The sequence below is a fragment of the Triticum aestivum genome, chromosome 4D (assembly GCF_018294505.1).
Source record: "Triticum aestivum cultivar Chinese Spring chromosome 4D, IWGSC CS RefSeq v2.1, whole genome shotgun sequence".
NCBI lineage: Eukaryota > Viridiplantae > Streptophyta > Magnoliopsida > Poales > Poaceae > Triticum > Triticum aestivum.
Window position 1 is genome coordinate 84,615,526 of NC_057805.1, and position 14,117 is coordinate 84,629,642.

Consider the following 14,117-nt stretch of genomic DNA (forward strand, 5'->3'; position numbering starts at 1 on the left):
TGATGAGGACGATGATTTCCCGCTCCGGGAGGGAAGTTCCCCCAGCGGAATCGCTCCAACAGAGGGCAAAAGTGCTCTTACCCAAGTTCTGCCTCGAGACGGCGCTGCTCAGTCCCGAAAGTCCTCCCCTTATTTTTCTAGGTAAAAATGACTTATATACAAGTAGATGGGCACCAGAGGTGGGCCTGGGTGAGCACAACCCACCAAGGCGCGCCTGGGCTCCCTGGCGCGCCCAGGTGGGTTGTGCCCACCTGGTGGGCCTCCTCTGGTACTTATTTGCTCCAATATTCATCATATATTCCATAAAAATTCTCCGTGAAGTTTCAGACTGTTTGGAGTTGTGCAGAATAGGTAGCATGACGTAGCTTTTCCAGGTCCGGATTTCCAGCTGCCGGAATTCTCCCTCTTTTTGTGTATCTCATAAATTATGAGAGAAAAGGCATTAGAATTACTCCAAAAAGCATTATTATGCATAAAAACATCATAAATAACAGTAGGAAAACATGATGCAAAATGGACGTATCAAAGGTGATGACAACTTGTGTGATTATGCACGATATAATTATGGAGGATTGATACGTCTCCAACGTATCTATAATTTTTTATTGTTCCATGCTATTATATTATCTGCTTTCGATGTTTTATATGCATTAATATGCTATTTTATATGATTTTTGGGACTAACCAATTAACCTAGATCCCAGTGCCAGTTTCTGTTTTTTCCTTGTTTTAGAGTTTCGCAGAAAGGAATGCCAAACGGAGTCCAAACGGAATAAAACTTTCGCGATGATTTTTCTTGGACTAGAAGACACCCAGGAGACTTGGAGTACAATTCAAAGGAGCCTCGAGGTGGCCACAAGGGTGGAGGGCGCTCGCAGGGTGGTGGGGCGCCCCCCCCCAACCTTGTGGACCCCTCGTAGCTCCCCTGACCTAATTCTTTTGCCTATATATACTCTTATACCCCAAAAACATCCAGGGGAGCCACGAAACCACTTTTCCACCGCCGCAACCTTCTGTACCCGTGAGATCCCATCTTGGGGCCTTTTCCGGCATCCTGCCAGAGGGGTAATTGATCACGGAGGGCTTCTACATCAACACCATTGCCTCTCCGATGAAGCGTGAGTAGTTTACTTCACACCTACGAGTCCATAGCTAGTAGCTAGTTAGCTTCTTCTCTCTCTTTGATTCTCAATACAAAGTTCTCCTCGATGTTCTTGGAGATCTATTCGATGTAATACTCTTTTGCGGTGTGTTTGCCGAGATCCGATGAATTGTGGATTTATGATCAGCTTATCTATGAATATTATTTGAATCTCCTCTGAATTCTTTTATTCATGATTTGATATCTTTGCAAGTCTCTTCGAACTATCGATTTGGTTTGGCCAACTAGATTGGTTTTTCTTGCAATGGGAGAAGTGCTTAGCGTTGGGTTCGATCTTGCGGTGTCCTTCCCAGTGACAGTAGGGGCAGCAAGGCACGTATTGTATTGTTGCCATCGAGGATAACAAGATGGGTTTTTCATCATATTGCTTGAGTTAATCCCGCTACATCATGTCATCTTGCTTAATGCGTTACTCTGTTCTTATAAACTTAATACTCTAGATGCAGGCAGGAGTCGGCCGATGTGTGGAGTAATAGTAGTAGATGCAGGCAGGAGTCGGTCTACTTGACACGGAAGTGATGCCTATGTTCATGATCATTGCCTTAGATATCGTCATAACTTTGCGCTTTTCTATCAATTGCTCAACAGTAATTTGTTCACCCACCGTAATAATTTCTGTCTTCGGAGAAGCCTCTAGCGAAACCTATGGCCCCCGGGTCTATTTTACATCATACAAGTTTCCGATCTACAATCTCTAGTTTCCTGTTCTCTTACTTTGCAATCTTTACTTTCCATTCCATAAACCAAGAATACCAAAAATATTACTTTACCATTTATCCATCTCTATCTATCTCACTTTGCGAATAACCGTGGAGGGATTGACAACCCCTTTTCGCGTTGGTTGCAAGTTGGTGTTTGTTTGTGCAGGTATTCGGTGGCTTGTTGCGTAGTCTCCTACTAGATTGATACCTTGGTTCTCAAAACTGAGGGAAATACTTACGCTACTTTGCTGCATCACCCTTTCCTCTTCAAGGGAAAAACCAACGCAAGCTCAAGAGGTAGCAAGAAGGATTTCTGGCGCCGTTGCCGTGGAGATCTACACCAAGCCAAGACATACTAAGTACCCATCATAAACTCTCATCGCTCGCATTACATTATTCGCCATTCGCCTCTCGTTTTCCTCTCCCCCACTTCTAAAACGATTTTAGAAAAAGATTCGCCCTTTCTTCACCCCTCTTCCGTTCGTCTTCTTCGTTTGCTTTTTGTGTGCTCGTGTGTTTGATTGCTTGCCTAGTCTTCATGAATCCTCCAAAGAACGTTGGCCCTCATCTTAGGAGGTCAGAACAAATTGAAAATAATGTTAGAAGCTTTATGTCTTTACAATTTGAGCATAACAATTTCTTTAAAAATGAGCTCAAGGAGCAGAAAAGCTTTATGGGATACATGAATAAAGAGCTTGATGATATGTCTAAAGAATTTTATGGTTTGAGATCTCAGTTTGCGCATCTTGAAAATTTAGTAGGTCAAATTTCTGACAAACAAGCTACTTTAGTAAACAAAATGGCCGCCAAATCGGAGGCTAAATATGAAGATCTAAAAGTGATTGATGTGACTCCTATTGAATCTTTGTTTTCCCATGTTAATCTGATAAAGATGGGACTGGAGATGAGTTAACTTTAGTTAGAAGGCGTCCCAATGATTCGGAGCTTTGAGCTCTTGATGCAAAAATCGACAAAAGTGGGATTGAAGAGGTCAAAACTTTAGATAGCAATGAACCCACTATTTTAGATTTCAAGGACTTTAATTATGATAATTTATCTTTAGTTGATTGTACTTCCTTGTTGCAATCCATGTTGAATTCTCCTCATGCTTATAATCAAAACAAAGCTTTTACTAAACATATTGTTGATGCTATGATGCAATCTTATGAAGAAAAGCTTAATTTGGAAGTTTCTATTCCTAGAACACTTTATTATGAGTGGGAACCTACTATTAAGATTAAAATTAAAGAGTATGAATGCTATGCTTTGTGTGATTTGGGTGCTAGTGTTTCCACGATCCCGAAAACTTTATGTAATGTGCTAAGTTTCCATGAATTAGATGATTGTTCCTTAAATTTTCATCTTGCGGATTCCACTATTAAGAAACCTATGGGAAGAATTAATAATGTTCTTATTGTTGCAAATAGGAATTATGTGCCCGTAGATTTCACTGTTCTTGATATAGATTGCAATCCTACATGTCCTATTATTCTTGGTAGACCTTTCCTTAGAACGATTAGTGCAATTATTGATACGAAAGAAGGAAACATTAAATTTAAATTTCCGTTAAGGAAAGCCATGGAACACTTTCCTAAGAAATAAAATTAAACTACCTTATGAATCTATTATGGGAGCCAGTTATGGATTGCATGCCAAAGATGATAATACTTAGATCTATTCGTGTTTTTATACTTGGCTAGGGGCGTTAAACAATAGCGCTTGTTGGGAGGCAACCCAATTTTATTTTTGTTATTGCTTTTTAGGTCCTGTTTTGCTTTGAATAAATCATCTAGCCTATGGTTAGATGTGGTTTTGTGCTTAAATTAGTGTTTGTGCCAAGTAAGACCTATGGGATAACCTATGGTGATAGTTAATTTTATCTTGCTGAAAAACAGAAATTTTTGCGCTCACAAAAGCAATTCTCATTTTTAGCCAGAGAGATCTTTTTAGTTGATTCGTTCTGCAGAAGATTAATAGACAAATTATGTAGGACTTTCTATTTTCTCAGGATTTTTGGAGTTACAGAACTGTTCTAATATCCAGATTGCTACATATTGTTCTGTTTTTGACAGATTCTGTTTTTCGCGTGTTGTTTGCTTATTTTGATGCATATATGGCTAGTATCAGGGGGTATGAACCATGGAAAAGTTGGAATACAGTAGATATTACACCAATATAAATAAATAATGAGTTCACAACAGTACCAAAACTGGTGATTTATTTTCTTATACTAACGGAGCTTACGAGATTTTCTGTTGGAGTTTTGTGTTGTGAAGTTTTCAAGTTTTGGGTAAGGATTTGATGGACTATGGAATAAGGAGTGGCAAAATCCTAATCTTGGGGATGCCCAAGGCACCCCAAGGTAATACTCAAGGATGTCAAAAAGCCTAAGCTTGGGGATGCCCCGGGAAAGCATCCCCTCTTTCGTCTTCGTCTATCGGTAACTTTACTTGAGGCTATATTTTTATTCACCACATGATATGTGTTTTGCTTGGAGCGTCTTGTATGATTTGAGTCCTTGCTTATTAGTTTTCCACAATCATCCTTGATGTACACACCTTTTGAGAGAGACACGCATGAATCATGGATTATTATAATGCTCTGTGTGCTTCACTTATATCTTTTGAGGTAGGCAAAATTGCTCTACTGCTTCAATTATATCTTTTTAGAGCACGGCGGTGGTTTTATTTTATAGAAATTGATGGACTCTCGTACTTCACTTATATTATTTTGAGAGTCTCTAAACAGCATGGTAATTTGCTTTGGTTATAAAATTAGTCCTAATATGATAGGCATCCAAGAGGGATATCATAAAAACTTTCATATAAAGTGCATTGAATACTATGAGAAGTTTGATTCCATATGATTGTTTTGAGATATGAAGATGGTGATATTAGAGTCATGCTAGTAATTAGTTGTGAATTTGAGAAATACTTGTGTTAAGGTTTGTGAGTCTCGTAGCATGCACGTATGGTGAACCGTTATGTAACGAAGTTGGAGCATGAGATGTTTTTTTATTGCCTTCCTTATGAGTGGCGGTCGGGGACGAGCGATGGTCTTTTCCTACCAATCTATCCCCCTAGGAGCATCCGCGTAGTACTTTGTTTCGATGACTAATAGATTTTTGCAATAAGTATGTGAGTTCTTTATGACTAATGTTGAGTCCATTGATTATACGCACTCTCACCTTTTCGCCATTGCTAGCCTCTCTAGTACCGTGCAACTTTCGTTGGTACCATAAACCCACCACATATCCTTCCTCAAAACAACAACCATACCTACCTATTACGGCATTTCCATAGCCATTCCGAGATATATTGCCATGCAACTTTCACCATTCCGTTTATTATGACATACATCATCATTGTCATATTGCTTTGCATGATCATGTAGTTGACATCGTATTTGTGGCAAAGCCACCGTTCATCATTTTTATACATGTCACTCTTGATTCATTACAAATCCCGGTACACCGTCGAAGGCATTCACATAGAGTCATATTTTTCTAGTATTGACTTGTAATTCTTGAGTTGTAAGTAAATAGAAGTGTGATGATTTTCATTATTAGAGCATTGTCCCATGTGAGGAAAAAAAGAGAAAGGCCAAATAAAAAAGAGAAGGCCTAAAAAAGAAAAAAAAAGAAAAAAAAGAAAAAAAAGAAGAAAAAAATTAGAGAAAAAGAGAGAAGGGACAATGTTACTATCCTTTTTGCCACACTTGTGCTTCAAAGGAGCACCATGATCTTCATGATAGAGAGTCTCCTATGATATCACTTTCATATACTAGTGGGAATTTTTCATTATAGAACTTGGCTTGTTTATTCCAACGATGTGCTTCCTCAAACGCCCTAGGTATTCATGAGCAAGCAAGTTGGATGCACACCCACTTAGTTTTCTTTTTGAGCTTTCATAAACTTATAGCTCTAGTGCACCTGTTGCATGGCAATCCCTACTCACTCACATTGATACCTATTAATGGGCATCTCCATAGCCCGTTGATACGCCTAGTTGATGTGAGACTATCTTCCTCTTTTTGTCTTCTCCACAACCACCGTCTATTCCACCTATAGTGCTATGTTCATGGCTCACGCTCATGTATTGCGTGAAAGTTGAAAAAGTTTGAGAACGTCAAAAGTATGAAACAATTGCTTGGCTTGTCATCGGGGTTGTGCATGATTTAAATATTTTGTGTGATGAAGATGTGGCATAGCCAGACTATATGATTTTGTAGGGAAAAGCTTTCTTTGGCCATGTTATTTTGACATAATTATTTTGTTAGTATGCTTGAAGTATTATTGATTTTATGTCAATATTAAACTTTTGTTTTGAATCATATAGATCTGAACATTCATGCCACAATAAAGAGAATTACATGGATAAATATGATAGGTAGCATTCCACATCAAAAATTATGTTTTTATCATTTACCTACTCGAGGACGAGCAGGAATTAAGCTTGGGGATGCTTGATACGTCTCCAGCATATCTATAATTTTTTATTGTTCCATGCTATTATATTATCTGTTTTGGATGTTTTGTATGCATTAATATGCTATTTTATATGATTTTTGGGACTAACCTATTAACCTAGAGCCTAGTGCCAGCTTCTGTTTTCCTTGTTTTAGAGTTCCGCAGAAAAGGAATACCAAACAGAGTCCAAGCGGAATAAAACTTTCACCATGATTTTTCTTGGACCAGAAGACACCCAGGAGACATGGAGTACAAGTCAGAGGAGCATCGAGGCAGCCACAAGGGTGGAGGGCGCGCCCAGGGGGTGGGGCACGCCCCCCGACCTTGTGGGCCCCTCGTAGCTCCCCTAACCTACTTCTTTCGCCTATATATACTCTTATACCCCAAAAACACCCAGGGAGCCATGAAACCACTTTCCACCGCCGCAACCTTTTGTACCCGTGAGACCCCATCTTGGGGCCTTTTTCGGCATCCTGCTAGAGGGGGAATTGATCGCGGAGGGCTTCTACATCAACACCATTGCCTCTCCGATGAAGCATGAATAGTTTACTTCACACCTACGAATCCATAGCTAGTAGCTAGATGGCTTCTTCTCTCTCTTTGATTCTCAATACAAAGTTCTCCTCAATGTTCTTGGAGATCTATTCGATGTAATACTCTTTTGCGTTATGTTTGCCGAGATCCGATGAATTGTGGATTTATGATCATCTTATCTATGCATATTATTTGATTCTCCTCTGAATTATTTTATGCATGAGTTGATATCTTTGCAAGTCTTTTCGAACTATCGATTTGGTTTGGCCAACTAGATTGGTTTTTCTTGCAATGGGAGAAGTGTTTAGCGTTGGGTTCAATCTTGCGGTGTCCTTTCCCAGTGACAGTAGGGGCAGCAAGGCACGTATTGTATTGTTGCCATCGAGGATAACAAGATGGCGTTTTCATCATATTGCTTGAGTTAATCCCGCTACATCATGTCATCTTGCTTAATGCATTACTCTGTTCTTATGAACTTAATACTCTAGATGCAGGCAGGAGTCGGCCGATGTGTGGAGTAATAGTAGTAGATGCAGGCAGGAGTCGGTCTACTTGACACGGACGTGATGCCTATGTTCATGATCATTGCCTTAGATATCGTCATAACTTTGCGCTTTTCTATCAATTCCTCTGCAGTAATTGGTTCACCCACCGTAATAATTTCTATCTTGAGAGAAGCCTCTAGTGAAACCTATGGCCCCCGGGTCTATTTTACATCATACAAGTTTCCGATCTACAATCTCTAGTTTCCTATTATCTTACTTTGCAATCTTTCTTTCCGTTCCATAAACCAAAAATACCAAAAATATTACTTTACCGTTTATCCATCTCTATCAGATCTCACTTTGTGAATAACCGTGAAGGGATTGACAACCCCTTTGTCGCGTTGGTTGCAAGTTGGTGTTTGTTTGTGCAGGTATTCGGTGGCTTGTTGCGTAGTCTCCTACTGGATTGATACCTTGGTTCTCAAAACTGAGGGAAATACTTACGCTACTTTGCTGCATCACCCTTTCCTCTTCAAGGGAAAAACCAATGCAAGCTCAAGAGGTAGCAAGGATGAGGGTGACAGAGTTCACCACGGTCTAGAATTTGACTGCATGGGTGATCCTATCGAACTTCCAAAGCAGAATCCAGCGATGTTTCAGGATTTTATTTGGATGCATCAATAGATTCGGCATTGAGCAACTCCTAAACAACTTCAGAATGATGTGGTTGAGCATTTGTGGGCGCTTCACCGGGAGAACTGAACATGTGTTTGGATAGGATGGTCTCCTGTGTCTACCGGAACTCCAACACTGCCTCCGGCGTCGGCTGCTCCTCTGCTATGATGGCGTCAAAGTGCGCATGTGACTGCTTCATGATGAAGCCGACATGGACCGACGGAGGCAGGCGCACTGACTCATCATCAGAGGCTTCCTTCATCGTCAGGTCATCGTCACTCACCTCTAGTGAGCTCGATGGCAAGCCTGCATCTATTCGCCACACACGACGACCCTGCCAGCTGGCCGTAAGGTTGGCCACCTTGTGCTTCTACTCCGTTGAGAGGCTCTTCCACATCGTTCTTGAACTTGCGATCATGGTGGAGGTGGTGCACCGAGGAGGATTGGAAAGCTGAGGTGTTTGTGATAACCCACAAGTATAGAGGATCGCAACAGTTTTCGAGGGTAGTATTTCACCCAAGTTTATTGATTCGACACAAGGGGAGCCAAAGAATATTTGTAAGTATTAGCAGTTGAGTTGTCAATTCAACCACACCCGAAGAACTAAATATCTGCAGCAAAGTGTTTAGTAGCACAGTAGTATGATAGTTTGATAGCAGTGGTAACAATAGCAATAGTAACGGTAACGGTAGCAGTTGTGTAGCAATTGTAACAGCAGCATCAACGAAAGTAACTTAGCAAAGATCAATATGCAAGAAACATATGCATCGGATCAGTGATGTATATTTACGTTGGATGACATTCATCATGTAATAGTCACAACCTAGAGGGACACACAATAGCTCCAATTCATCAATGTAATGTAGGCATGTATTTCGTATGTAGTCATACATGCTTATAATAAGAACTTGCATGACATCTTTCGTCCGACCCTCCCGTGGCAGCGGGGTCCGTAAGGAAATCTAAGGGATATTAAGGTCTCCTTTTAATAGAGAATCGGAATAAAGCATTAACACATAGTGAATACATGAACTCCTCAAACTATGGTAATCACCGGAAAGAATCTCAATTATTGTCACCTTGGGGTATGTGAATCTTAACACATAATAGGTGCATACAACTTGCAAGATCGGATCAATAACTCAAATATATCCATGAAAACACAAAGGGTTTAGATCCGAAATCACGACAATCGGGCCCTAGTGACAAGCATTAAGCATAGCAGAGTCAGAAATATCAATCTCAGAACATAGTGGATACTAGAGATCAAGCCCTGACAAAATTGACTCGATTACATGACAAATCTCATCTAATCCATCACCATCCAGCAAGCCTACGAAGGAATTACTCACTCCCGATGGTGAGCATCATGGAATTGTTGATGGAGGATGGTTGATGACGACGACGGCGTTGAATCCCCCTCTCAGGAGCCCTGAGTGGACTCCAGATCAGACCTCCCGATGAAGAACAGGAGGTGGCGACGGCTCCGTATCATAGAACGTGATGATCCTTTCTCTGCGATTTTTTTCTCCACTAATAGGTATATATGGAGTTGAAATTAGGGTTACCGAAGGTCTGAGGGCCCCACAAGCCTGGGGGCACGCCCTGGGGGTGGCCGCGCCCCATGGGCTTATGGCTCCTGGGTGGCTCCCCTATGGTAATTCACTTCACCAGTATTTTTTATATATTCTGAAAATATTCTCTGTAAATTTTCAGCTCAAAATCTGAGAACTTTTATTTTTGCACAAAAACAACACCATGGCAATTCTGCTGAAAACAACGTTAGTCCGGGTTAGCTCCATTCAAATCATGCAAATTAGAGTCCAAAACGATAGCAAACGTGTTTGGAAAGGTAGATACGTTTGGGACGTGCCAGTTTGTCATGCAGATCGTGCTAGGTGAGGTTGTGTTTAAATAGTGGGTGCCGTCCAGCCCAAGTAGCGGTCTGTGGCAATGCGGGTGACGGAGTGGGTTTCTCGTCCGCTGCGCCTATTTAATGCCGGCTGGCGGACAACAATCAATTTGAATGCGTTAGATAGTCATCCAATACCGTCCATTCTGGCGTTAACATGCACGGAGACTTGGACACGGCGCGGGTGGTGCTCTCGGCCGGCGCACCGCTTCAATGCCAGCTTTAGCGAGAGGTCACGACCACTTTGGGCCGGCATGAATGCGGCGCTTGCGCTCTAGACCAACATCAATGTGCGGTAACCGCTTCACGCAGGAGAGGGCACATGAGAGGTTTTTAGGTGGGTGCGGGGTGGCGGACGCGTACGTGGTAGCGATCCGGACGCCCGCAAAGCCACCCTGGTTTGCGTCTAGTTTACGGGATTTCAGTCATTTGAACTGGCCCATTGACCGATGAGGTATCGCGTTGGCTAGCAAACTACGCACGGACAACTATGTTCGGACGTATGTAGGCGTTTTGAGGGGAGATGGCCTAAGTTTGGATGTCCCAAATTGTCAGGGACGTCATTTCTCTAAGATTCATGTTTTTCCTTTGCAACTAGACCTTCAACTTTAGCAATTTCTTTTCATGTAGTCCTATCTATTTCGCAAACACGCCTTCTATTTCTCTGATGCGCCATTATGCGATCCATTTCAGGTTCTATTTTTCATTGTTGATTAACATGATTAACAATAATCATGAAGTGATGCATTTTAGGGCATTGCTCCAACGTCGTCCATCAAAACTTCGCTAAATGTCCGGATCGTGCGGTCCTGACACTTTGTGCCCACCAGCGTCGTGCATCAAACGTCCTCGCACTGGTCCACACACCCCAATTTTGTACACCATAAGTAAAATGGACGGGGGTTAGTGGGCATCCGGACCTTTACCCCGTAGGCGTCCGACAACCCGGACCCAACCAAAAACCCCGCTCGAAGCCCCGCTTTTGTCACTCCGTCCCTCCGGCCATCTTATGTATCCGTGTAGTCCGAGACCGATGCCACTCTTGTACCACCATTTCACAACCCATGCCTTGCTGGACCCCTGTCACTCCACTCAGGCACCAGCCCCGACTTGCATATGCCTCCCTTCCACCCCTGGTTCGGGCGTTGCCCTGGTACCCTCCTTCCCTTGCGCATTGTTTTCCATGGCCAGGAACACGTGCTACCTCTTGAGCTTGCGTTGGTTTTTTCTTGAAGAGGAAAGGGTGATGCAGCAAAGTAGAGTAAGTATTTCCCTCAGTTTTGAGAACCAAGGTATCAATCTAGTAGGAGACAACGCACAAGTCACCGAATACCTGCACAAACAAACACCAACTTGCACCCAACGCGATAAAGGGGTTGTTAATCCCTTCACGGTTATTTGCAAAGTGAGATCTGGTAGAGATGGATAAACAGTAAAGTAATATTTTTGGTATTTTTGGTTTATGGAACGAAAAGTAAAAGATTGCAAAGGAAGTAAATAGGAAACTAAAATTGTAGATCGGAAACTTATATGATGGAAACTAGACCCGGGGGCCACAGGGTTTCACTAGAGGCTTCTCTCAAGATAGAAAATATTATGGTGGGTGAACAAATTACTGCCGAGTAATTGATAGAAAAGCACAAAGTTATGACGATATCTAAGGCAATGATCATGAATATAGGCATCACGTCCGATCAAGTAGACCGACTCCTGCCTGCATCTACTACTATTACTCCACACATCAACCGACTCCTGCCTGCATCTAGAGTATTAAGTTCATAAGAACAGAGTAACGCATTAAGTAAGATGACATGATGTAGCGGGATAAACTCAAGCAATATGATAAAAACCCCATTTTGCTATCCTTGATGGCAACAATACAATACGTGTCGGTTCTCCTTCTGTCACTAGGATCGAGCACCGCAAGATTGAACCCAAAGCTAAGAGCATCTCCAATAGACAGTCCAAATGTAAAAATACCTAACTTTTGGACCGTCTGGGGCAAAAAACGTTGCTCCAACAAACGGTCCATATGTAAAAAATTGGACCACAGCCTCCTCATGATGTAAAATACAACACCTCGTGGTGCAAATTTACATCACGAGGTGCATCTGGTCCAAAACCAGCCACCGCCCGCGAACGCCCAACCGCCACTTCATTTCCTTTCCCGCCCGTCCGCGACCCTCCCGGCCGCCGTCGCCCCCCACCGTCCGGCACCGCCATGGCCGAAGGCGACGACCCCTCCGCCTTCTTCGTCGCCGCCGCAGCCGGTGGGCTGACCCACGTGGGCGCTGCCGCCACTACCATCTCGCCCGCAACCGCTGCCATGTCGCCGCCCCTCGCCCGCCGGCCCGGATTGGCACCGCCCCGGCCGGTGTCCACCGCGCCGGCGGCGAAGCCAGCGAAGGGACAAGGAGGCGGCGGAAAACAGTCGGCCAACCACAGCCGCAACCCGACCGACAGTTCTAAGCGGCCGGTGAAGGTCTCTAAGGCGGCCGCGGCGGCTCGGGGCGACGACTCGCAGACGGTGCGGTCGGCGGCCTCCTCCAGCAGCCACACATCCATTCCTCAACCTCCCCCGCCTCCACCGCCGGCCGTGGAGGAAGATGTGGCCACGCCGACGGCCATCGCCTCCAACATGTTCGACGAAATGTCGCAAAGGTATAAATTTTCTGGTTGTGCTCTTGTTTGTTGTTTCAAATTGTATGTGCTCTTGATTGTTTGTGCGTCCAATTGTAGTGTTGATGATGAAGCTTTCATGCACGCAACAAATGTGGCAAATGATGATTACATGTATGCGTCACAAGAATATGAAACCCAATATGATGATGACAATCTTGATGTGGATGATGAGGGCTTTGATTGAGACGATGCTCTTTGGTAGTGGGATTTGATCTTGTGATGGTGATGCACTTTTGATTGAAACTATGATGATGATGCACTTTATTTTCAAATTTTTGTTGCTATTTCAATGCAAAACCGTGGCTGAACAGTGGCTGGCAGCAGCCGCGTGGCCGTTTTCTGATTTTTACATCTTTGGTTTGGACCATCTTTTGGACCATCAATTTGGACCATCGGTTGGAGTGGAGCGTTTTTCAGAGCTCCAAAATGCACTTTTTGGCGGTCCAAATTTTACATCTCCGCTTTTGGACCGCCAAAATTTGGACCATCTATTGGAGATGCTCTAAGCACTTCTCCCATTGCAAGAAAAACCAATCTAGTTGGCCAAACCAAATCGATAGTTCGAAGAGAATTGCAAAAATATCAAACCATGCATATAAGAATTCGGAGGAAATTCAAATAATATTCATAGATAAGCTGATCATAAATCGACAATTCATCGGATCTCGGCAAACACACCGCAAAAGAGTATTACATCGAATAGATCTCCAAGAACATCGAGGAGAACATGGTATTGAGAATCAAAGAGAGAGAAGAAGCCATCTAGCTACTAGCTATGGACCCGTAGGTCTGTGGTAAACTACTCACGCTTCATCAGAGAGGCAATGGTGTTGATGTAGAAGCCCTCCATGATCGAATCCCCCTCCGACAGGACGTCGGGAAAGGCCCCTAGATGGGATCTCACGGGCACAGAAGGTTGCGGGGGTGGAAAAGTGTTTTCGTGGCTCTCCTGGTAGGTTTTGGAATATTTGAGAATATATAGGCGGAAGAAATAGGTCGGTGGAGTCACGAGGGGCCCACAAGGGTGGGGGTGCGCCCTACCACCCTGGGCGCGCCCTCCGACCTTGTGGCTTCCTCGTGGCTTCCCTAAATTGCACTCCAAGTCCTCTAGATGTCTTCCAGGCTAAGAAAAATCATCGCGAAAGTTTCATTCCGTTTGGACTCCGTTTGGTATTCCTTTTCTACGAAACTCTAAAACAAGGAAAAAAACAAAAACTAGCACTGGGCTCTAGGTTAATAGGTTAGTCCTAAAAATAATATAAAATAACATATTAATGCATATAAAACATCCAAAACAGATAATATAATAGCATGGAACAATAAGAAATTATAGATACGTTGGAGACGTATGAAGCATTACCAAGCTTAATTCCTGCTCGTCCTCGAGTAGGTAAATGATAAAAACAGAATTTTTGATGTGGAATGCTGCCTAACATATTTATCCACGTAATTTCTCTATTGTGGCATGAATGTTCAGATCCGAATGATTCAAAACAAA